The sequence below is a fragment of the Brienomyrus brachyistius genome, unplaced genomic scaffold (genome assembly GCF_023856365.1).
Source record: "Brienomyrus brachyistius isolate T26 unplaced genomic scaffold, BBRACH_0.4 scaffold187, whole genome shotgun sequence".
Lineage (NCBI taxonomy): Eukaryota > Metazoa > Chordata > Actinopteri > Osteoglossiformes > Mormyridae > Brienomyrus > Brienomyrus brachyistius.
In genome coordinates, this window is record NW_026042462.1 from 14,878 (window position 1) to 40,791 (window position 25,914).

The window sequence follows — 25,914 nt, forward strand, 5'->3', positions numbered from 1 at the left end:
TGACAGTCTTAATGCACAGGATTCCCGAAGACCGCCGATGTATGGGCTTTCCTGTGAAGGGCTTAAATGACCATTAGGACCCGGCCCCCGGGACACTGCACGGCCGGGTGTAAGACAACCCGGGCGGCACGAAAAATTATTTTTAAAAAGTAAAATATGTATCGTGCACCTGTCATCGCATGTGGAATCACTGTGATTAACAGTCTTTGATTCTTCATCTTTATCCCCATGTCGGGATCTTGCATCGCCACAATGACTTGTTCAATCTGGGATAAGAAGAATAGTCAAAATCGTGAAATCAAGGTGACGACAGACATAGTGAAAACGTTCAACCTAGTAATATAATAATTGCTTAATGTGTGATTTGATATGTAATCGTTATATTCATCATTAAATCACCGGAGAGACACACTCATATATTTAGGCATATATATAAGTAAACTACAAGGTTTTTCCTCTGACTATCTTAACTGCACGTCAAAGACGTTATCGGATATTCCCGACTACAGACTTTCGGTTTGATCATTTATTCGCGTTATTAATTCGGCTCCTGATTACATTAAACTAAACATGCTCAGATTGTTACAACCTTTGCTTGTCGGTTATTTTTGGGATCTTTCTGGATGGGCTCAAGGCGGGGTCTGTAAGCACAAGCAAACTGCCAGCACTTTTGTTTTACATGAAAATAGTTTGATGTCGGCCTATTGCGTTATTGTCTGGCTATAATTTGGAGGCAATATTAAACAATAGGCCCATATATTGTAAATATACATGTTGTGTTGTTTTGTTGTTATCACAAACGTATAGCCTGATCATAAATTTCATGGATACCTGGATGTTGTATGTTCCATTATATTTATGAATGAATGATTTATGTGAAGTCTGGCTTAGATTCGAGAATTAATCATATAGATTAAAAAAAGTTTTCATTTAAAACTTATCTCATATAATAAAATCCTCGTCCGACACGAACATATGTCAGAATGAAAAAACATTTAAATTATTTTTGTGATGCATCAGTATCAATAGCTACAACGTCATAACAGATATAGATATAATGCGGTTCATACTTTTGAAGTTGATGCGTATCTCCCGAAAAAAATCAACTCCAGAAGAGTCCGCGTCTGTAAATGCCTGAACTTCGGAATCGATCCTACCTTTGTTAGGCGCGGCATCTGTGTCTTGCAGCTGTTCCCTTGGATAAAGATGTTAATTGTCATGCTTACAGCATCTCGATCTCCGGCGTTTGTGAAGTTGGGATTGATGCTGTCCTGTGTTTTTTTTTTCCTTCCACACTTAAGCTCTGCTTGTTACTGCCCCATAGCGGAGCGCAAGTGAAACGGACTACCGGAGATTTGCACTGTTTTTCTGTTAGTGTGTATAATCAAAATATGACTCAGTTTGGCCAGTTAGAAAAATATGATAATAGAAAAGTATTCTTTTCCTCTCACTTTTTTTTCTTGATTTAATTACCGACTTCACGTACTTACACTGTGTCCCGTTGCACGATGTAATATTGCGAAACTATGATTTTGTGGCAGTGTTTTGTAAAGGAATTTTCCGTTTAATCATCGTCTTAGTATAAAGCTATATGGTTGTTCTGGTATCAGTGGACGTACATTATGTATTTTTTCTTCTCTTGAGCACCATGGTCATGACATGAAGCTCAGTCATTGATTACTCGCAAATGTTAGTAGTCATCCGCTGTTTATCTTGAAGATGTAAAAGTAGTGCGCGTACATCTCCTCGTTAGTATAGTGGTGAGTATCCCCGCCTGTCACGCGGGAGACCGGGGTTCGATTCCCCGACGGGGAGAGTCTGCATCTTTTTGCCTCGGTCTCAAAAGGCACCAAGCTAGAACCGGCCCCGTGTTAGTGGAAACGGGGCTTGTGACTTGTACTCATGCATAATATTCTGCGGGTCGCTCAGCAGCGCAGCATATGAAACTAGACTCGGATTGTAAGTGTGTGGTTTTGATAATTGATGTATGGATGGATGGATCCTTAATAAGAGATATAAACAATAAGGTCCAGTCGCCAACTAATCATGTAAAATACGTCATAAACTCATGGTTGTTAAACCCAGAATAAAAATGAAGACGTATAACTAGGAAAGTCAACTTGCACATTTCAATTTTGGTTCGATATAATCACGTTGTCCTTAACCCTCCAGTGCAGGAGGGGACGGTAATGCGCATCGAATGTTTCCGAACCTGTGTGTGATACAACCGAGGAAGAGCCGATGACTTCGGGGGAGGAGGGGCAGGCGACTCGGAAGAAAAAGCAGCAGAACCCAATGCAGCCTGTAGCCCATTCAAAGGCCTACTGTTGGACCTCTGCTTATTTTGCAATACGTCTTTAGTACGGACTGAAAAATGTCCGATTTCGATGAGTTTGAGAAGCAGTTAAGCGAAAATCGGCAAGGTAAGTTTGGCTTTGAAGATCGGTGTATGCTCCCTGTTTTAGGGTAATAAAGTGGCCGGCGTGTCCTAGCGCCGAGGATGGTGCGGAGGGCACTTCTGCTGGTTCCGAAAAGAAAAGCGCGGCTGGGAAATCGGTGCCTTTTATCCGAGCGCTCGCCGATTCTGAAACCTGCCCGATTCTTCTTCTCCCAGCTGCCGCAGGATCCCCGAAAACTGACCGCTTTGGTAAATCAGTGACATTCTTTGCTTGGCATTGTTATAGAGATCGCTAGGCCTGCATCCATCAGTGCCCGGCGTACATAACATGGACATTTCAATGAAACGTTATTGGGGTGCACTCGATGTGAAAGCCTGCGGTTTTATTTATTTAATTATTTACCATTATACACTTGGATCATAAATTGCGACCCGCGTATTTTCATTCGCAGTAACACACTATGCATGGATGTTTGTTGCAAGCGTTATATTTTCAAGATCACGTTTAAAGTTTTATGCAAATAAAAACGACCGCGACCACTTGATTTAAAGTCCGCACTTAATAACAGTGTTAGTTACTTGGTTTTTAAATACTACGACGAGTTTTCTATATAATGATATGATTTTGTCTCTTTCCGATGCACAATAGCCTTTCCCTTGGGTCCGAAATGCTGGCCCTGTCATCCGTACAGAATAAGTCTTTCTCACACGATCGCCGTTTCTTCATGATGTATAGACTCTAAAAATCAGCCGCGTTCCCTGGAATCATAACAACTGCTTTTAGGTCGTTATTGCAAAGTCTTGCACCTGTATCTACCTTTACAGCGGATAGCAGTAACTAACAATGATGTACAGTTATATAACAATACACATATAACTTCATTAAAGTGCAGAGAATCCAGTAAACTGAATAAACTTAAGCCATACTAACGCAACTGAAATATACAACATGCGTTACAACGGAGTCGAAAGTAGGATTGATTTATGTACCTATCAAATGGCAATCTTGTCATATCAGCTCCTTATCACTAAATCACTAAAATGTCATTCGAAACGACCTGATTCGGCTAGACGAGCACTAAGTGCCGCCGTGTTTGATAAACTAGCAGTTCCAGTCATTCATATCTGCGCTCTGACTATGCCTGCGATTGCGGTAATTGGTTATTACCGATTTACGTAAGATGCATTGGCCGCTCCGTGTCTGTACTTTTGCAGCGGTGCATTACCGTAACGCTGTTATAACTGATGCATGAAGCTGATTCCTCGAGCAGCACCTGCGTTTAAATGCTTCACTGAAAACTGCACCTTCAGGGATTTATTTAAGCTTCTATATGAAGGACCTGCTGGGATAGAAAGGTGATATTTTATTGCTAGTTTAATAAAGTGCTGTCTGTCAGATTGAAACGATATTAATTACCCATCCATCGTCCAACCAGTTATCTTAGTCAGGCTCCCCTGGAGCCTATTCCAGGCAAATTCCCCATACAGAGAGCAGAGGCAAAATTCAGGCCTCCAGACTCGGAGGCGTGAGGCAACTGTACTCACCACTGTGCTCCTATATCATTAATTAGTCTGGTTATGTTTTTATTGTTTCACAACAGACTGACATTCAAGGGGATGTCCTTGTGCCCTTGAAATTATTAGCCATTGAGAGATGGGTGTGTTTGTTTCAGGAGGGTGTGATTGAATATGTGAATTGAATGGAGGTGCTTCATTCTGGTGAGGAAACTGGGGAGTTAGACCCCGTACCACATCTTGGTCTCCGTAAGTGACTTTTAAGGCATAGCGCTGGGTCAGTCAGCATCCAGCACCCCAGGGAAGTTGGTAATATGATTACTCTGTGACTCATGGGCTTCAAACCCACAACCATCCGGACACACATTCATAATCCCTCTGAGTTACACATCTTGGATTTATCGAAATGGATGGTAGGGGGGCAGTCATGTCGCTCCGCCCACCGTCTCACTGGTACCACGGTGTCGTCCCCCAGAGCGGGAGAAGGAGCGACACAAGAAGCGTAGCCGCAGCCGGTCTCTGAGCCGTGGCGAGAAGCACCGCCGCTGGAGCAAGGACTCCAGGGGGCGGAGTCACGAGAAGCGCAGCAGCAGCCGCGACCGCAAGGGTCGTGACCGACGGAGCAGCTCACGCGAGCACAAGAAGCACAGGTACCCCCCCTCACGGTCCCGGTTACAGGCACTGAAGCTGATATCTAGCATGGTTTGAGGCCTCTTAACAAGTTTCTTTCACAATCAACCAATTGGTTTCTTCGTGGTGGGAAGGGGGACTGTACCCATATTAAATTTTAACTGGCGTTTATAAGTAGCCCCCGCCATAGCGATGGGACCTCAAAGCCAGCCTAAAAAGTGGCGCATGGTCACACCCTCATGACCTTAAACTGCCTGCGATCCAAAGTTAAATGTAAACATTCTGCCATCTGTTTGTTTTTGCCAGATTCTGAGTGTTTACACTGTATTGTTTGGGGAAAACAACCTTCTGTTTTGTGTTTGGGCAGCTACTCTCCTCGGAGAAGCCGTAAGAAAAGGACATACAAGTACTGGGATGTTCCCCCTCCGGGATTCGAGCACATCACCCCCATGCAGTACAAGGCAATGCAAGGTTTGGATGCGACGCTTCCATGTGTGCTAGTTCAGTATTGCAAGGTTATGGTATATTGGTTGCAATGAAAGCATTTATTCTGGAGTGCCCTCCTCCCCCCTGCTGGTCAAAGAGGGAATAACACTTGGGATGATTTCAGACAGTGTGAAGAGAGCTTAAACCTAGGGGTTAGAAGCAAATGAAGGCGACGATCCGGATGTTCTGGCCGTCCCTGGTTGGGGTCTTGAAGCCCTTTCTCCTCCCCACAGCTGCAGGGCAGATCCCCACGATAGCTTTACTGGCAACATCCACCACCAGCGGCGTGGCAGTGACGCCCACCCAGGTGCCGATGGTCGGCAGCCAGATGACCCGGCAGGCCAGGCGGCTTTATGTCGGCAACATCCCCTTCGGCCTGACGGAGGTGAGTCCAGGCAAAGTCCCGCGTTGCCTTCTGTCATGCATACTGGTGTCATGTGTAGCTCAGTGAGTTAGGACACTGAGCCGGTCACAAGAAGGTTGTTGGTTCAAATCCCTTGGGCAGCAGAGTGATTTCACCATTGGGCCCCCGAGCGCAGCCCTTAAGCACTATTTGCTCTAGGAACTGTCTGGTCCTGCTTCTTCAATGAAATGTATGTTGCTTTGGATGAAAGTGTCCGCAAAATAAATAGATAAATGTACTAGACTTGTCAGTCATTTTTTTTCTCGTTTGCCTGTTTTGATGTCTTCAGACGTCTGCCTGTCTTCATTCAGTGTGTCTGCCTGTCTTTTTAGGAGGCCATGGCGGATTTCTTCAATACCCAGATGCGATTGGCTGGCTTATGTCAAGGTCCCACCAATCCCGTCCTCGCTGTTCAGATAAACCAGGACAAGAACTTTGCCTTCCTTGAAGTAAGAGTCTTTCCTGCCTAATGGCTGCTGTGTCCAGGCGGAGACCGCAGCCTTCCCTGATTAACGACGTTCTTCGTTCTGCCCTAGTTTCGGTCCGTGGATGAGACCACGCAGGCAATGGCCTTCGACGGCATCATTTTCCAGGGTCAGTCGTTAAAAATCAGGCGGCCCCACGACTATCGCCCCCTGCCTGGCATCTCAGAGCAGCCCGCCTTCCACGTACCAGGTCCGTTTTGCTTGTCGCCGTCATAACCTTAATCTTTATTTACCTTTGAAGAGCCGATCGGCAAGGCCAGTTTTTTGTACTCGTTACGGACTGACTGTCCTTCGCAAGCTGCGGATGTCTTGTCATATAAAGAGGGAGACTTTCACTTTTATTTACTTAATGTTGTAAATATTTAGCAGACAGTTTTATCCAAAGTGAAGAATGTTTTTTTTTTTTTTTTTTTTTTGAGAAATCAGGGTCAGCCTGTCCCTAGAGCAAACTCGCCGGCCCAGTGGTGTGATCACCAGTGATGTGAACCAGTGATCTTCTGATGATAACGCTGGCATCCTAACCAGCTGAGCCACACACACACACACACAGCTCAGTCACTCACTTCTTACTGTTAACATAGGGGTGTTGTGTGGCTCTGTGATGTTTGCCCATGAAAAGAAGGTTGCTGGTTGGCAGGGTTGGCAGAGTGATTTCACCACTGGGCCCTTGAGCAAGGACCCTAACCCCCAAATTGTTCTAGGGTTGCTGGCTCCTATTCTAGTTAAAAATTCTGGACACACCTACTGAAAATGACTTGTTTTTCAGCAAGATAATGACCCAAAGCCCACCTTGAAGGTTATGCAAGTAGCTTATTACCTTGTGAACTAGGAAAGAGATGGTCCCCACAGCCCCCCAACCTAAACTCTATAGAGCTGGTTTGGGATCAGTTGGATGAGAGTAAGAGTAAGGTAGCCAGCTTGCGCGCAGAACTTGTGGAAACTCGAGGACTGTTGGAGAAACGGTCCAGGTGGGTACATATGTTAGCTGGTTGAGTCCGCAATGCTGTCATCGAAGCCAATGGCTCCTATTTTGAAGAGACAAAAATTTTGTCTTTGCAGTACTTCATATGCATAACTTCCATGCCCAAAGGCCTTTTACTATAAGGTGAATAACAGCTAAAATAGAGACAAATGCATTAAGAGCAGGTGTGTCCATACTTTTGACTGGTGCTGCATGTGTCAGCATCTCCCATGGAGAGCAAGATGGGAGAGACAAAAAACAGTCGTCAAACTGCCCCAGTATTTAGGTATTTTTTTGCTGGAGTTACATTTATCTGATATTATATAGGAGATAACGACGTCATACTGATTTGAAGTTGGCTTATTTCACTCGCGCCGTTTGCTCGTGGTCATTATCCGGCATGTTGACGGTTTGCTGTGATCGGCCGGCTTTGGGCGCCGTGCCGCTCTGTCTGCAGGGGTCGTCTCCACCGTGGTTCCAGACTCGCCACACAAGCTCTTTGTCGGAGGCCTGCCCAACTATCTCAGTGACGATCAGGTACCCCGCCCTCAGTCTCTGTCGCCGGGGAGCCGACCCACAACCCTCCTGTGTTTCTGTCCCACTGCTGCACGTGGAACTCAAGCAGGCATGCACACACACGCACACGCACGCACGCACGCACGCGCACGCACATACATACATAAAATAAACACTCGTCTCTGTGTAACTGATTAGTAGGAAAAGAAAGCCTGTCAAAGTTACCTCACCGCTTAAAATTCATTACAAGATACTGGGGGGTCAAATGTCAGCATCATGTTTAAAGCTAGCTGCTGAAAATAGCCGCACATTTGAGGTTTTTTTTTTTTTTTTTTAAAGATATTCATGGGATTTATTAAACATTTATTAGACATGTAGGTAATGAGTTGACAGTTACATTACGCTCATTGTTTATCCAGCTGTAAATTATGAAGATATTGAGACCCCGCTAATGTAAAAGGTACGTTTCCCAAAACCTCATGTTATCGACTTGCATAGTTGGAACCATTCAGTTGTTATCTAATGTTGTTAGCAAATAACCTTATTAGCAACAAAGGCTTTGGGAAACGTGCCTTACAGCTGGCGGCTTGCCAAACCAGTCACGTAGCCAGTCCCTGTGCTGCCTGTTGCTGGGTACCCTGGAATATTTGTATATCGGGTTAATTGCTGAGTGTTAGTCGGATGAATCAGCCGCGTCGTTTTGCTGCATGAAAATTTAAAATCCAGTCATCTGCGCGTCACCTAACTGACGAATACCTCCACATTGCTGTACACCTGTGTTTGCCCAATCCCAGTCCTCGGGGAACCGCCGACTGTCCACATTTTCGCTCCCTCCTAGCTCCCAGCCAATCAGGAACACCGAATACCTGGTACAGGTGTGCTGAGAGGAAGCAAAAACGTGGACTGACCGGGGGGGTACCCCCGAGGACTGGGCTGGGAAACACTACCATAGACTGTGCTTGAAATGTGGGGGAGATCGACCAAGTCCCCAAACGCTTCAGTATTCGCAGACGTGCCGTGTCTCACGTCCATGTCCGCACACTGAGAACGATGACTTCACATCCCGTTAACAGCGATGGGGAGCTGCGGAAGAATCGTTCCCTACATTGCTGTGTCGCTCGAAAGGCAGAAAATACTTCGGACCTTTTTCCCGGTGAACGATTATCAGCTTCACTGGAGTTTTCACATCGTGCCCCATGCCCTATTCTGTTATGACGTCAGTGATGGATAATATTACCATAACAACATGCACAGATGAGGTCGTCTTACTCTGAAAGTGTTGAAAGGGTCACATTTTAGACATTTTCTACTTCTCATTAGCATCTTTTATGATTTTTTTTTTTTCTTCCTATATCGCCACCCCACTGAAATCGGCCCATTATAGACATAATCCATACAGGCATTTAATAGTTTACCTATTTATTTTGCAAAAGTTAATCGCAAAACGTTTTGCGTCCACCCCTGCATTGTAACATTTTGAGCTCCGGTGTCCCACTCACTTTAGCCTAAACTGTTAAAAATGGCAAGACTCAGCCCACAAGATAGTGATCGCGGTTTCAGTGAAAGGTAAGTGAGAAGTGCAGTCAGTTTGTTTTTCTTTGATTTTTTTCCTCCTTTTCGGATTGTCATCGTAATCTTTCTTATCCAGTGTGAGTCACATGTAATCCAAGTCAAGAGGAAGGCTGTACCAAAGCAGCACTGGGGGGAGAGAGTTTGAATCCAGCAGAACTGTTAATGTATTTCACGTCAAAGCCAGTAAATGTGCCATAGACAGGTGAAATGGAAACCGCTGCTTGTATCCTGGTGTTTACATTTTTTTTGCAGTCCCTGCTACCGCTTTGATACTTACAGCTCTTTCATTTTTGTTCCCCACTTTGTCCCCAGCTAGGGGCCTGTAAGATCGTTAAGTCTTCGCTCATAATTTGTTCAGTAGTACTGACCTACTGCTGCCATGCCAACATGTAACACAAGGCAAGTAAGACATTCCGTCCCTCGCACGGATATCCTCCCTGTCGACGGCCTGCCCCTGTGGGGGGGCTCTGTCCTGGAGTGCTCTTAAGCATATGGGGTCCTTTTTTTGGGGGTTGAAGGCTGGGGAGAGACTTATTATGCTGATCACAGGGTATAAATTTGATTTTTTTTTTTTTTTTGCCCCTAAGAGAAGGTAGGAGGTAGCGCCCTCTTGTGGCTGCCAGTGTCCCAGGTGACTCCTTTCTGAAGTCAGTGGTTAATGCGGCTTTACAGTAGATTCCTGTAGAATAAGTGAGGAATGATGTTAGCAGAGCTATTTCGTCCTGTTTGGCTTCAAGCCGTGGCCCCTTTAGCAGGACCCTGTGGCGGCTCTTAGCTTTACCTGTGAGTTTATCTCCTGTAGGCTTTGTCCCTCTAATTAACTGCACCAATGTGGTTCTTGGTTTTAAGAACAGGAAGTCAGTGATTCGGCTGGGTTTGTGTTCTGCCGAGTCGCCCCCCCCCCTCCACATTGTATACATGGAACACTTAACATATAATTAGCTGTTTTTATTTAGTTTTTTTTTTATATACCATCTAGCTTAATTATTGTGGCCCTTAAAATCAGATGCAACTCGGTCCATATTTCAAAATTCGTAGTTGGAATTATCAGAGAACTTGATTAGGAATTCAGTTGTGTTGTATATGCTGTAGGATGGGGGGGGGGAATCTGTGTTATCATTCATTGACAAGAATCAAAATAGTTACTTTTGTACGCTCCCAGTAAGTAAGTCATGCAGAAAGGGCACAGGGGGCTTTGAGCTCTAGTGTTGCACCGTAATGTCGAGCCACTTGTCATAAAGCCATTTTCCTGATGTCTTCACTGTTTCCTCATGTCGTTTTGCAAAGTTTAACATGCTGCTTCTCCCACAGTTAAGATTAGCATTTCTAGCGAGGCGCCGTGCCTGGACTGTCGGGCTAATCGCCCCCCCGCGTCTCCTCCTCTTGCCCAGGTGAAGGAACTCTTGACGTCGTTCGGACCTCTTAAGGCCTTCAACCTTGTGAAGGACAGTGCCACGTCACTGTCTAAGGGTTATGCTTTCTGTGAATACGTGGACATCAGTGCCACTGACCAGGTGCGTGAGGTGGGGCAGCAGCTGGAAGGTCTGGGGTGACTCGGGGCTTCCGGATGGAATTGCTGACGCTTGTGTGGGATGCATCCCGCAGGCCGTGGCTGGACTCAATGGCATGCAGCTCGGAGACAAGAAGCTCATCGTCCAGCGGGCAAGCGTGGGGGGCTAAGAATGCCAACGCTGTGAGTATTTGCCCTCGGCTGCCGCCTTTCTGATGTCCTAAACCCAACTTGGTTCCTGGGTGCCTCCAGGAAGCTTAATGCCCCCTATTTCTTGGGTTTATTTGGGTCCATGTAAATTTCTCGCTGTTACTCGAGACGATTGGACGATCAGGGGGTATCTGACACTCTTGTCGCCCCCCGGGACAGACGGCCATCATCGAGACGCCGGTGACGCTGCAGGTTCAGGGCTGCAGCGGCTGCAGAGCTCCGGCATGCCCACGGAGGTGCTGTGCCTCCTCAACATGGTCATGCCCCGAGGAGCTGGTGGACGACGAGGACTACGAGGAGATCCTGGAGGACATCCGGGAGGAGTGTTGCAAGTACGGCAACGTGCGCTCCATCGAGATTCCGCGGCCCCGTCGATAGCGTGGAGGTGCCTGGCTGTGGCAAGGTGGGACCCGTACTCTCCTGTACCAGTGGCAAAAAGAAGACCTCTGTAGGCACTAAACACAGGCTCATGGGAGCATTTCTTGCACAAAAGTGTTTTGAAAACGGAATAATTTTTTGTGTAAGAAAAACAATCTGATTGGTTCAGATAGACGACGGACGATCTGATTGGTTCAGATAGGCGACGGACAATCTGATTGGTTCAGATAGGCGACGGACAATCTGATTGGTTCAGATAGGCGACGGACAATCTGATTGGTTCAGATAGGCGACGGACAATCTGATTGGTTCAGATAGGCGACGGACAATCTGATTGGTTCAGATAGGCGACGGACAATCTGATTGGTTCAGATAGGCGACGGACAATCTGATTGGCTCAGATAGGCGACGGACAATCTGATTGGCTCAGATAGGCGACGGACAATCTGATTGGCTCAGATAGGCGACGGACAATCTGATTGGCTCAGATAGGCGACGGACAATCTGATTGGCTCAGATAGGCGACGGACAATCTGATTGGCTCAGATAGGCGACGGACAATCTGATTGGCTCAGATAGGCGACGGACAATCTGATTGCTCAGATAGGCGACGGACAATCTGATTGGCTCAGATAGGCGACGGACAATCTGATTGGGCTCAGATAGGCGACGGACAATCTGATTGGCTCAGATAGGCGACGGACAATCTGATTGGCTCAGATAGGCGACGGACAATCTGATTGGCTCAGATAGGCGACGGACAATCTGATTGGCTCAGATAGGCGACGGACAATCTGATTGGCTCAGATAGGCGACGGACAATCTGATTGGCTCAGATAGGCGACGGACAATCTGATTGGCTCAGATAGGCGACGGACAATCTGATTGGCTCAGATAGGCGACGGACAATCTGATTGGCTCAGATAGGCGACGGACAATCTGATTGGCTCAGATAGGCGACGGACAATCTGATTGGCTCAGATAGGCGACGGACAATCTGATTGGCTCAGATAGGCGACGGACAATCTGATTGGCTCAGATAGGCGACGGACAATCTGATTGGCTCAGATAGGCGACGGACAATCTGATTGGCTCAGATAGGCGACGGACAATCTGATTGGCTCAGATAGGCGACGGACAATCTGATTGGCTCAGATAGGCGACGGACAATCTGATTGGCTCAGATAGGCGACGGACAATCTGATTGGCTCAGATAGGCGCGACGGACAATCTGATTGGCTCAGATAGGCGACGGACAATCTGATTGGCTCAGATAGGCGACGGACAATCTGATTGGCTCAGATAGGCGACGGACAATCTGATTGGCTCAGATAGGCGACGGACAATCTGATTGGCTCAGATAGGCGACGGACAATCTGATTGGCTCAGATAGGCGACGGACAATCTGATTGGCTCAGATAGGCGACGGACAATCTGATTGGCTCAGATAGGCGACGGACAATCTGATTGGCTCAGATAGGCGACGGACAATCTGATTGGCTCAGATAGGCGACGGACAATCTGATTGGCTCAGATAGGCGACGGGACAATCTGATTGGCTCAGATAGGCGACGGACAATCTGATTGGCTCAGATAGGCGACGGACAATCTGATTGGCTCAGATAGGCGACGGACAATCTGATTGGCTCAGATAGGCGACGGACAATCTGATTGGCTCAGATAGGCGACGGACAATCTGATTGGCTCAGATAGGCGACGGACAATCTGATTGGCTCAGATAGGCGACGGACAATCTGATTGGCTCAGATAGGCGACGGACAATCTGATTGGCTCAGATAGGCGACGGACAATCTGATTGGCTCAGATAGGCGACGGACAATCTGATTGGCTCAGATAGGCGACGGACAATCTGATTGGCTCAGATAGGAGGGCGACGGACAATCTGATTGGCTCCTTCAGATAGGCGACGGACAATCTGATTGGCTCAGATAGGCGACGGACAATCTGATTGGCTCAGATAGGGCGACGGACAATCTGATTGGCTCAGATAGGCGACGGACAATCTGATTGGCTCAGATAGGCGACGGACAATCTGATTGGCTCAGTAGGCGACGGACAATCTGATTGGCTCAGATAGGCGACGGACAATCTGATTGGCTCAGATAGGCGACGGACAATCTGATTGGCTCAGATAGGCGACGGACAATCTGATTGGCTCAGATAGGCGACGGACAATCTGATTGGCTCAGATAGGCGACGGACAATCTGATTGGCTCAGATAGGCGACGGACAATCTGATTGGCTCAGATAGGCGACGGACAATCTGATTGGCTCAGATAGGCGACGGACAATCTGATTGGCTCAGATAGGCGACGGACAATCTGATTGGCTCAGATAGGCGACGGACAATCTGATTGGCTCAGATAGGCGACGGACAATCTGATTGGCTCAGATAGGCGACGGACAATCTGATTGGCTCAGATAGGCGACGGACAATCTGATTGGCTCAGATAGGCGACGGACAATCTGATTGGCTCAGATAGGCGACGGACAATCTGATTGGCTCAGATAGGCGACGGACAATCTGATTGGCTCAGATAGGCGACGGGACAATCTGATTGGCTCAGATAGGCGACGGACAATCTGATTGGCTCAGATAGGCGACGGACAATCTGATTGGCTCAGATAGGCGACGGACAATCTGATTGGCTCAGATAGGCGACGGACAATCTGATTGGCTCAGATAGGCGACGGACAATCTGATTGGCTCAGATAGGCGACGGACAATCTGATTGGCTCAGATAGGCGACGGACAATCTGATTGCTCAGATAGGCGACGGACAATCTGATTGGCTCAGATAGGCGACGGACAATCTGATTGGCTCAGATAGGCGACGGACAATCTGATTGGCTCAGATAGGCGACGGACAATCTGATTGGCTCAGATAGGCGACGGACAATCTGATTGGCTCAGATAGGCGACGGACAATCTGATTGGCTCAGATAGGCGACGGACAATCTGATTGGCTCAGATAGGCGACGGACAATCTGATTGGCTCAGATAGGCGACGGACAATCTGATTGGCTCAGATAGGCGACGGACAATCTGATTGGCTCAGATAGGCGACGGACAATCTGATTGGCTCAGATAGGCGACGGACAATCTGATTGGCTCAGATAGGCGACGGACAATCTGATTGGCTCAGATAGGCGACGGACAATCTGATTGGCTCAGATAGGCGACGGACAATCTGATTGGCTCAGATAGGCGACGGACAATCTGATTGGCTCAGATAGGCGACGGACAATCTGATTGGCTCAGATAGGCGACGGACAATCTGATTGGCTCAGATAGGCGACGGACAATCTGATTGGCTCAGATAGGCGACGGACAATCTGATTGGCTCAGATAGGCGACGGACAATCTGATTGGCTCAGATAGGCGACGGACAATCTGATTGGCTCAGATAGGCGACGGACAATCTGATTGGCTCAGATAGGCGACGGACAATCTGATTGGCTCAGATAGGCGACGGACAATCTGATTGGCTCAGATAGGCGACGGACAATCTGATTGGCTCAGATAGGCGACGGACAATCTGATTGGCTCAGATAGGCGACGGACAATCTGATTGGCTCAGATAGGCGACGGACAATCTGATTGGCTCAGATAGGCGACGGACAATCTGATTGGCTCAGATAGGCGACGGACAATCTGATTGGCTCAGATAGGCGACGGACAATCTGATTGGCTCAGATAGGCGACGGACAATCTGATTGGCTCAGATAGGCGACGGACAATCTGATTGGCTCAGATAGGCGACGGACAATCTGATTGGCTCAGATAGGCGACGGACAATCTGATTGGCTCAGATAGGCGACGGACAATCTGATTGGCTCAGATAGGCGACGGACAATCTGATTGGCTCAGATAGGCGACGGACAATCTGATTGGCTCAGATAGGCGACGGACAATCTGATTGGCTCAGATAGGCGACGGACAATCTGATTGGCTCAGATAGGCGACGGACAATCTGATTGGCTCAGATAGGCGACGGACAATCTGATTGGCTCAGATAGGCGACGGACAATCTGATTGGCTTCAGATAGGCGACGGACAATCTGATTGGTTCAGATAGGCGACGGACAATCTGATTGGTTCAGATAGGCGACGGACAATCTGATTGGTCAGATTGTCCGTCGCCTATCTGAGCCAATCAGATTGTCCGTCGCCTATCTGAGCCAATCAGATTGTCCGTCGCCTATCTGAGCCAATCAGATTGTCCGTCGCCTATCTGAGCCAATCAGATTGTCCGTCGCCTATCTGAGCCAATCAGATTGTCCGTCGCCTATCTGAGCCAATCAGATTGTCCGTCGCCTATCTGAGCCAATCAGATTGTCCGTCGCCTATCTGAGCCAATCAGATTGTCCGTCGCCTATCTGAGCCAATCAGATTGTCCGTCGCCTATCTGAGCCAATCAGATTGTCCGTCGCCTATCTGAGCCAATCAGATTGTCCGTCGCCTATCTGAGCCAATCAGATTGTCCGTCGCCTATCTGAGCCAATCAGATTGTCCGTCGCCTATCTGAGCCAATCAGATTGTCCGTCGCCTATCTGAGCCAATCAGATTGTCCGTCGCCTATCTGAGCCAATCAGATTGTCCGTCGCCTATCTGAGCCAATCAGATTGTCCGTCGCCTATCTGAGCCAATCAGATTGTCCGTCGCCTATCTGAGCCAATCAGATTGTCCGTCGCCTATCTGAGCCAATCAGATTGTCCGTCGCCTATCTGAGCCAATCAGATTGTCCGTCGCCTATCTGAGCCAATCAGATCGTCCGTCGCCTATCTGAGCCAATCAGATCGTCCGTCGCCTATCTGAGCCAATCAGATCGTCCGTCGCCTATCTGAGCCAATCAGATCGTCCGTCGCCTATCTGAGCCAATCAGATCGTCCGTCGCCTATCTGAGCCAATCAGATCGTCCGTCGCCTATCTGAGCCAATCAGATCGTCCGTCGCCTATCTGAGCCAATCAGATCGTCCGTCGCCTATCTGAGCCAATCAGATCGTCCGTCGCCTATCTGAGCCAATCAGATCGTCCGTCGCCTATCTGAGCCAATCAGATCGTCCGTCGCCTATCTGAGCCAATCAGATCGTCCGTCGCCTATCTGAGCCAATCAGATCGTCCGTCGCCTATCTGAGCCAATCAGATCGTCCGTCGCCTATCTGAGCCAATCAGATCGTCCGTCGCCTATCTGAGCCAATCAGATCGTCCGTCGCCTATCTGAGCCAATCAGATCGTCCGTCGCCTATCTGAGCCAATCAGATCGTCCGTCGCCTATCTGAGCCAATCAGATCGTCCGTCGCCTATCTGAGCCAATCAGATCGTCCGTCGCCTATCTGAGCCAATCAGATCGTCCGTCGCCTATCTGAGCCAATCAGATCGTCCGTCGCCTATCTGAGCCAATCAGATCGTCCGTCGCCTATCTGAGCCAATCAGATCGTCCGTCGCCTATCTGAGCCAATCAGATCGTCCGTCGCCTATCTGAGCCAATCAGATCGTCCGTCGCCTATCTGAGCCAATCAGATCGTCCGTCGCCTATCTGAGCCAATCAGATTGTCCGTCGCCTATCTGAGCCAATCAGATTGTCCGTCGCCTATCTGAGCCAATCAGATTGTCCGTCGCCTATCTGAGCCAATCAGATTGTCCGTCGCCTATCTGAGCCAATCAGATTGTCCGTCGCCTATCTGAGCCAATCAGATTGTCCGTCGCCTATCTGAGCCAATCAGATTGTCCGTCGCCTATCTGAGCCAATCAGATTGTCCGTCGCCTATCTGAGCCAATCAGATTGTCCGTCGCCTATCTGAGCCAATCAGATTGTCCGTCGCCTATCTGAGCCAATCAGATTGTCCGTCGCCTATCTGAGCCAATCAGATTGTCCGTCGCCTATCTGAGCCAATCAGATTGTCCGTCGCCTATCTGAGCCAATCAGATTGTCCGTCGCCTATCTGAGCCAATCAGATTGTCCGTCGCCTATCTGAGCCAATCAGATTGTCCGTCGCCTATCTGAGCCAATCAGATTGTCCGTCGCCTATCTGAGCCAATCAGATTGTCCGTCGCCTATCTGAGCCAATCAGATTGTCCGTCGCCTATCTGAGCCAATCAGATTGTCCGTCGCCTATCTGAGCCAATCAGATTGTCCGTCGCCTATCTGAGCCAATCAGATTGTCCGTCGCCTATCTGAGCCAATCAGATTGTCCGTCGCCTATCTGAGCCAATCAGATTGTCCGTCGCCTATCTGAGCCAATCAGATTGTCCGTCGCCTATCTGAGCCAATCAGATTGTCCGTCGCCTATCTGAGCCAATCAGATTGTCCGTCGCCTATCTGAGCCAATCAGATTGTCCGTCGCCTATCTGAGCCAATCAGATTGTCCGTCGCCTATCTGAGCCAATCAGATTGTCCGTCGCCTATCTGAGCCAATCAGATTGTCCGTCGCCTATCTGAGCCAATCAGATTGTCCGTCGCCTATCTGAGCCAATCAGATTGTCCGTCGCCTATCTGAGCCAATCAGATTGTCCGTCGCCTATCTGAGCCAATCAGATTGTCCGTCGCCTATCTGAGCCAATCAGATTGTCCGTCGCCTATCTGAGCCAATCAGATTGTCCGTCGCCTATCTGAGCCAATCAGATTGTCCGTCGCCTATCTGAGCCAATCAGATTGTCCGTCGCCTATCTGAGCCAATCAGATTGTCCCGTCGCCTATCTGAACCAATTTTTTGTGTTTGTGAAAACGGGTCTTTAATCGGGGAAACGGAGCGGGTAGAGCAGGACGGAACGCAGGCATTGACAAACTACAATGACGGACAGGGCAAACAGGTAAGACCAGGACTTAAAATAGGTCATGACTAATCAAAGTAATCGGGCAAAGCAGGAGACGATCAGGGAAGCACACGTGGGTAATCAGGGGGCGTGGCACACACGAGGAGCGGACAAGCCGGGCATATATGTATATCTATATAAAACCTCATTAATGAGGGACAGGGAACAGAACGGACAGACAGAACTGGCACAGGGGAAGGAGCCAGGACAAGACTTGACATAAGACAGGAAAGGCAGAGAAACAGATCAGAAAGGGGGACACGGAGGGAACAGGCAGGACAAAAGGACCGGGAGTGAACGAAGGGAACATCGGGGAAAGAGGAGCAGAAGCCAGAGGGACGAGGGACAAAGAGAGGAGGGACAGAGACAGGAGGAACAAAGCGAGGGGGAGCAGAGGCAGGAGGGACAAAGACGGGAGGCCAGGGAGAGAAGGAGGGGGAACCAAGAGGAGCCCGAGGGAGACCCAGCGGGCGACGGGAGGCAGCCGGAAGGGCTGCAGGCGGCCGGGAGGCCGGAGCCGGAGGGGCCGAGGAGATGGGGTGAGGGACAGACGCAGGGACGAAGGAGGGAGTCGGAGGGGAGACCAGGGAAGGGGACGAAGGAGCTGGAAGGGACCCTGGCGAGGGCAAGGAGAGAGGGGGAGCCGCAGCAGACGGCGACGTCCTCCGACACGCCAGAGCGGGAGGACCAGCAGGCGAATGAGGAGCCGCCGTCGGGGGGCCCGCAGGCAACCGATAAGACGCCGGAGGAGGGACCGAGGCAGGGCGACGAGGCCGCGGAGGGGGACCCGCAGACGACAGCCGACCCGGAGGGCCAGGACCCGCAGGCGCCGACCAAGCCCTAGCGCCGGCGAGGGAGGGCGAGCCAGGGGGCTGGGCGGGTGGGACCCCAGCCGTGCGTCTGTGTCCTCTCCCCTTATGGGACACAGACATAAGGACCCGTGGCCGGGGTCGGGCTCGTCGGGGTGAGGGTACCAGAGTCACAGGGGGAGAAGGGACTGGAGTGGGGCCAGGGACTGGAGCTGCAGGCTGCAGAGGGGGCGCCTGCCCGGGAGCTGCAGGCAGGGAAAGCGCCTCGGACGTGGGCGCGGTAGCTGCAGGCAGCGGAGACGGCTGCTCGGGCTCTGGGGCCGCAGGGGGCACTTATTTTATTATATAAAATAAGTGTCACACAACCGGGGTGACATGCCTTGCCTGCTTGTGGGATGAGGAAGACTCAGGGACTGGAAATGGGATTAAAACTGAAGATGTGCTCATTCCTTTGTGTATTTACAAATTTTCCTTCCGTCAGACATGAGGAGTTTGCTGCTATATTTGGCACTAATAGAGATTCTGATGCTGCTATTTTTATTGTCTATTAGTTTGTTATTATTTACAAGTTCTATTGTGTTTTTGCATTTTTCTCTTCTGGTTAATTAACTGCTGTCTGATTGCTGTGAAGTATGAGTGTGGTGAGTAAGACTCAGGGACTGGAAGTGGGATTACAACTGAAGATAACATGCTTATTCCTTTTTGTATTGTTTACAAATTTCCTTCCGTCAAACATGAGGAGTTTGCTGCTATATTGTGCACTAACAGAGATTCTGATGCTGCTATTTTTATTGTTTATAAATGTGTTATTGTTTCCAAGTTGAGTATTCAATAAATGCTAAATTGAGAAATTTTGTGTATCGTTTGTTATTATTAGTGTGATATTTTACCATGCAAATAGAGGGGAAAACGTCCAATTATCGGCCAAAAAAAATCAGCAGCATATATCGGCCATCGCCTGACCCTGACTCCTAAATATCGGCATCGGCTATTGAAAAACCCATATCGGTCGACCTCTAGTAACAGTACATTCTGTCCAATTCATCCATCGAGTTAAGTCACACACCCACTTGAGGGGGCACTCCGGCAGACGTGAGGATGGGGATGTTCTTTCCGCTATAACATCCACTGCAGAAGTACATCTCGCTCCTGTTCACAGGGCTTACTTCAATGATGAAGCAGGGCTGGTTGTCTGGACAAGTGAAGTTGTCCTGCTGCTGGGTCTCGGTGCCGTTTTTCCACCTAAGCTTGAAGGTGGAAATGTGTTCCAACTTGGTCCCTGGGACTGCAGCATAGCCAAACATCGCGAGCAGCGTCGGCCACACCCACCACCAGAACCATCACACCGTCCTATACACATAAAGAAGAACTAAAACATAGAGTGTTGTGACAATCTATGCGTTAATGTTTGGCAGCATAGGTGATTCGTTAAAATTATACCGAAGAATGGAAAATGTGATATTTAGAATATTTTTTGCCATTTAGTAGCTAATTTAAGCACTTACCCAATGCCTCAATTTGTTTTAGGTCAGTAATGTCTGAGCCAAAAGAATGAATGTATGAATTTAATACAATTCACCCACTCCCACCCACACACAAATCTGAAATTCAATTTATTAAGACACTTCTTAAACATTAGTGCATTAACAAAAAAGGAAAATCTTAAGAGATTCAGTAGGATTTTCTATGTTAGACTTAAGTTAATAGTTCAATAGTTTTTATATATTTCAGTATACCAATTTGACTTTAATGTTGAAACAGATGCTAAAACATGGAATAATTTCATAACTAGAGAAACATGTTATTCACAAACACTAGCAAAGGTAGCTTATAGTTAAACTTACTTAAGTCAGCAAGTCAGGCTACAGTGTGTAAGAATTGTCGTAAACGATAATTTGTCTCAGTCTTACATGACAGAATAAGTAAACAGAAAATATAAAATGGCTGAAACAGCATCATTAACGCCAGCTACAGTAGAGGCGCAGAAAAGGTGTCATGACTGAAGTATTCCCAAACTTTGGAAGACCGCATGCGAGCCTTTTTTGCCGCGTGTTTCTCCAGAGGCTCCGGAGCTCCGCTGGTTGACGCAGCCAAGTTGGCTCATGTGCAGGGGGACAAGCGGCAAATTTCTTTTTTGCAGGGTGGTAGGTGATGTCTCATTAATATTTCTGAGAGAAGTGCTACATGATTGGCCAGTGCATGCCTTACAAAATGGTGCGGCACTGCATCCAAGCCTGCGGCACTCAGAGTCACAAATACAGTGGAAACCATTTGTAGTAATTACGTCTGTCTGGCTGATTTCCAACTAATTGATATTTGTATATTTATTACATGAATATAAGGTAATATAAGGTAATAGAAGAGGTATTTAATGGTTTTCCGTCTGAGGAATTTGCAAAAAACTGCAGTGCATGATGGGTCGGATCTAAAGGCTGCCTAACGTCCTCATCTGTAGGACGACTTACATCAAGACTAGGAAGGTGCATAATGTTCATGCCTGGTTGCGTTTGTTGGTCCAGAAAGTAATTCAATTTCGCCATGTAGGTTGCGTTCTTAAAAACTGCTTGGAATATAGCCCGATTATATGCTGTGGGCCTTTTAATTTCTTTGTTTACCAGGTAGGCTACCTTCTTTAAACTGCGTTTTGTTAGACTACATATTTAGGGAGGTCTTTATAAATTTATTGTAGTCTTTATAAATATGTACATAGTTTAGCCTAACCCAGCCACTTAAGGGAGCAAGCCAGCTCAACTAGGTGTCGGTCCCAAGCCCGGATTAATGGGGAGGGTTGGCGTCAAGAAATAAAGAGACTGTATCTTCACTGCATGACTGATGTCAAAATGTGTGAAATATGTGGTTGTATAAATAAATTCATTAAAGTAGGTTAATGATTCTGTGCTGTCTAAATTGTATAGAAAATTTCTACATATAGCCAAACAAATCTCCTCCTGTTTGAAAAGGCATAGAAAAAGCAATTTAGCCACTAAAACTTTACAGTTTTTGTGAGGGACAGTCGAATTCTCTCGTTAAGTTTTTTGTGATCCTGCACCTACACTTTGCCGGCCCCAGGAGGATGGGCTCCCCCTTTGAGTTTGGTCCCTCCCAAGGTTTCTTCCTTCTTGGGAGTTTTTCCATGCTATCGGCGCCTATGGCTTACTCACTGGGGGCTTTGGGTGGGCATGATATAAAGCAAAGCATTTTCCCTTCCAGTTTCCTCCTCTGGTCCACATTGCAGGACCATCAGCCATCAGAAACAGCCCAGACAGTCTCCTTCAGCTTCTTTAGTGTCCTTGGAAGCCAAGGCAGTTTTAGATCTGAGAGGAGGTTTATCAGAAGGACACATATTACGTCGTTTGTCCTGAAATGTAACATGGGGAGGAAAAGTTAAGCGGTTTAGTCAGATTGGAGTCGTTTATTCAGCAGTGGCAGCGCCAGTGACTTAATGCTACAGGTGCTATAGGGGAGTGAGATTATTTAGAGCGGGTGCTTTAGCTTTTCAGCTTATGTAGATGCTGTATAGAAGCACACAGCACGATAAGCTACAGCATGGATAAAATATGATAAAATATGAAATTCTAACGTCTAGCTCACAGAGCCTCTATGTGTACTTTGAAGAAAAAATACACTACAAGTATGCTATAAAAACCGCAAAAATGTCTTACACAATATACAGATTTTACAGATAGTTAAAGAAAAAATGAAACCAATATTTTGGGGGTGCTGTGGGGGTACTATGGTCATTGGAGGAGGAGCTAGAGCCCCCCCCCCAAGCTTTTCCCTGGTGCTGCCACTGTTGTTCAGATTAAAAGTAACCTTGTCATTAATAAACAGTACTCTGATCAAATTTTTGCATGTACAAACACAATCAAAGTTTAACCACATGTTTAGACACAATTCACACACCTGTTACATTTCCATAATGCTAAGACTCTCTACACTTACTTCATCCACTTTCTTGTTTGGTACACAGTCAATTGATGGATGTGTAAGATTATTACCAGACCGTCTGCTGCAAACTCTACAGTTAATGAATGGCTGCAAAAACACACAGACACACAAAAACAGTATTTAAAGAGTGGTGGGCAATAAATACAGTGAGAGAAGGTGTAGTAAAGATATATCTAAAGATTTAAGGCAGAGCTGCTGGACTGCAGGGTTTAATGACACAGAACAATTTTAGAGGAAAGAGCTTCCAAAGCAGGGTCACCTTAAGGCTATATTATACAAAGCAAGTTCATCTAAAAGTATGAACAACAAATCCCGTTTAACTGAACACTGCTCTGTATTAAAATACTGTCCTCCGATCAAGCTAAGTGGTCCTGTAGTTCACTATTTAAAGAGGTAAATTTAAAGGGTAATTCACACTGCGCATCTACCCTGCTCTGACCAGATTTAATTGCCCTTTCACCACAAAACACCACACTGCCATTTAAGGCTGATTTCAACTGCCTGGTAATCCAGCCTTTAAGCCTGTAAACCTACTAAAATTTGAGAATAAGGTGATGGAACTGGCTGTTTGAGGCCACCTATCTATTTGTTACTTTATTGTTGGCTAACTTTCCTCCGCAGGGCATCAAAAAAGTTAACATGAACCTAAATTAATTTGCTAACTGATATGTCCAATGCTCACAGTCACAGTGACTCTTTACTTACCCTCTTGTCCATGAAAATACAGTCAGCCCGATGGTCTGTTGCAGTTGACTTTGGACATTTTGTTGCTCTCAAGAGAATCTCAATGTCAATGTATTCACTGCTGATCTAAATCACATAAACACGTTATATACAAAATTGCCTACAACTGTTTTAAAGGCAATATAACAAACAATAATCACCCAAAAAATGGCAAACTGTCACAGACTTGACTGCAGCAGATTCAGAGAGAAACTGTGAGAAGGTAAAATTGACCAGGGCTGAGATATACAACCATCACTTTCATTGTGAAGAGACATTAAGCATCATATGCATTGAAATTAAAACATCAAAATCAATGTGATTCTCATTAGTTCAGCTTGCAGATGATGAAAGTTTCACACTTTTGTAAACACTTTCTCAGCAGTTACCTTCGGACGGCCCTGGATGTTATAGAAATTCATGTGCTGACGGGTTCCTTGATGAGCATTTTCGACTGCGAGTTTAATGGCCGTCTTGTAGAGTGCAGGGAGACTGTGGTAATCTTGCTGGGCCTCTGTGGAGATAAGCAGAGCTCCATAAGCCAAAACCAGAACCAGCAGGCGGGTCATCTTCCTCTCAGCTTTGAAGGGAGAAGCAGGACTGAGGACACTGATCTGTGGTCCCCTTATCCAGCACGTCCAGGGGCGTGTCCTTCACCCGAAACAAACAGACCTTTGAACAACATTGGAAAACTCTTCAGGATGAATCGAGGCAGGTGGTCAAGTGGGTTTATTGTTATTTCAGCAATATACACAGTACACAGTGAAAGGAAACATTGTTCCTCCTGGACCACGGTGCAAGACAAAGAAGAAAAACAGAAACAACACAAGATGACACAAGTGCGGGCAAGATAGAACTATACAGAGTGAAAGGAGCACAAACAGAGGGAGAAAGTGCAAGATAAACACAAGAGCAACAATACAATACTACAGGACAAGACAGCGCAGTCAAGAACACAGAGTGCAGCCAGAGCTAACCTGAATAGGGGCATCAAGGTTGCCAGGCAGGCAGAGAAACAGAAAATAGAGGTCTACTTCACATACAACAACCCACAGTGGGTGTGGCAGGGAATACAACACATTACAAACTTCAAAGGCAACAACACCGTCACTGTTAACAGCAACGCCCTTTTAGCAAAGGAGCTAAACAGCTTCTTTGCTCGTCTGGAGGAACACAGAGCAGACATAGCCACACTGCCCCCTCCCCCAATCTCCAGCACTCACAGACTCCCTCTGCAGGAACACCACGCGAGAAGGCACATTGCATCTCTAGGTGTGTGGAGTTTAAGACAAGGCAAGTGATGCTACGATAATATAATTCCTTGGTAAGACCCCACCTAGAATATTGTGTGCGGGTTTGGTTACCATACCTTAAGAAGGACATTGCTGCCTTGGAAAAGGTGCAACGTAGGGCAACGAGAATGATTCCTGGTCTTAGAGGAATGTCTAATGAGGAGAGGTTAGCTGAGCTGAATCTGTTTAGCCTCGAGCAAAGGAGACTAAGGGGGGACATAATCCAGGTGTTTAAGATTCTAACAGGTCTGGATGCTGTTCAGCCAAATGGCTATTTCAATGTTAGTTTAAATACCAGAACTCGTGGCCATAAGTGGAAATTAGCTGGAGAACATTTTAAAACGAATTTGATGAAGCATTTCTGTACACAGCGTGTAGTTAGAGTATGGAATAGTCTTCCTGTTATTGTAACACAAGCTAAAACCCTGGGTTCTTTTAAATCAGAGCTAGATAAGATTTTTGAGCTATTAGCTAAGTTCTCCTCAAAGGAGCTTGATGGGCCGAATGGCCTCCTCTCATTTGTAAATCTCTTTGGTTCTTATGAGTCAGCTTACAGAGATGAGGTCCAGAAACTGATAGGTTGGAGTTCAGCAAACAATTTGGCACTAAACAGCACAAAGACAAAGGAATCACTGACTTCAGGAAGGATGGAGGCGACACTGGCCTGCCTAGATGGATGGATGGATGTTTTTATTGACATTGTAAGTACAATGAGATTTAGTTTGGAACGCGCCAGCAGCTACACAGTATATTTACAATTATATAGATTGTGAGGCATAAAATAAGGTGTGAGTAATATAACATAACGACATAATATAAGTAATCATTAATTAATCATTACAGATGGTATGAGGTGTGAACCGCTAGGCTGCTATGGCATGTTTGGTATCAAACCGATGGAAAATCACTCCAGTTTCCAAATCTGGTCAGTGGTTACCACGAAAGTGAATATATCAAAAGTTACACCAGCCTAACGAAAATCATCAATACAAGGGAAATCACTCTGGTCATAAATCTCAAAAGGACTGATACAGACCCCCTTCCGAAAGCCCGCCAAATGGATGGTCAGCCATTGGTCCAGGAGTCGAATTCCTGGTCACTCCTATTCACGAACTTTACACTATAAAACCTGGCACCTCAGAACAAAGCCAGGAGAGGAGAAACAGAAGGGAGGAGAAAACAAAAGACCATCAGCACGAAGAGAGGCAGAGAACATCAGCCCAAGAGAAGAGAAGCCCAC

At 47.1% G+C, this 25,914-nt stretch overlaps 1 non-coding gene across 1 annotated transcript; it reads left to right on the forward strand.

The window, feature by feature from the left end:
- The first annotated feature begins 1,743 nt into the window (after positions 1 to 1,743).
- trnad-guc (transfer RNA aspartic acid (anticodon GUC)) lies at positions 1,744 to 1,815 on the forward strand. The gene has a single exon. It is a non-coding gene; the product is annotated as a tRNA-Asp (tRNA).
- Positions 1,816 to 25,914: the final 24,099 nt, after the last annotated feature.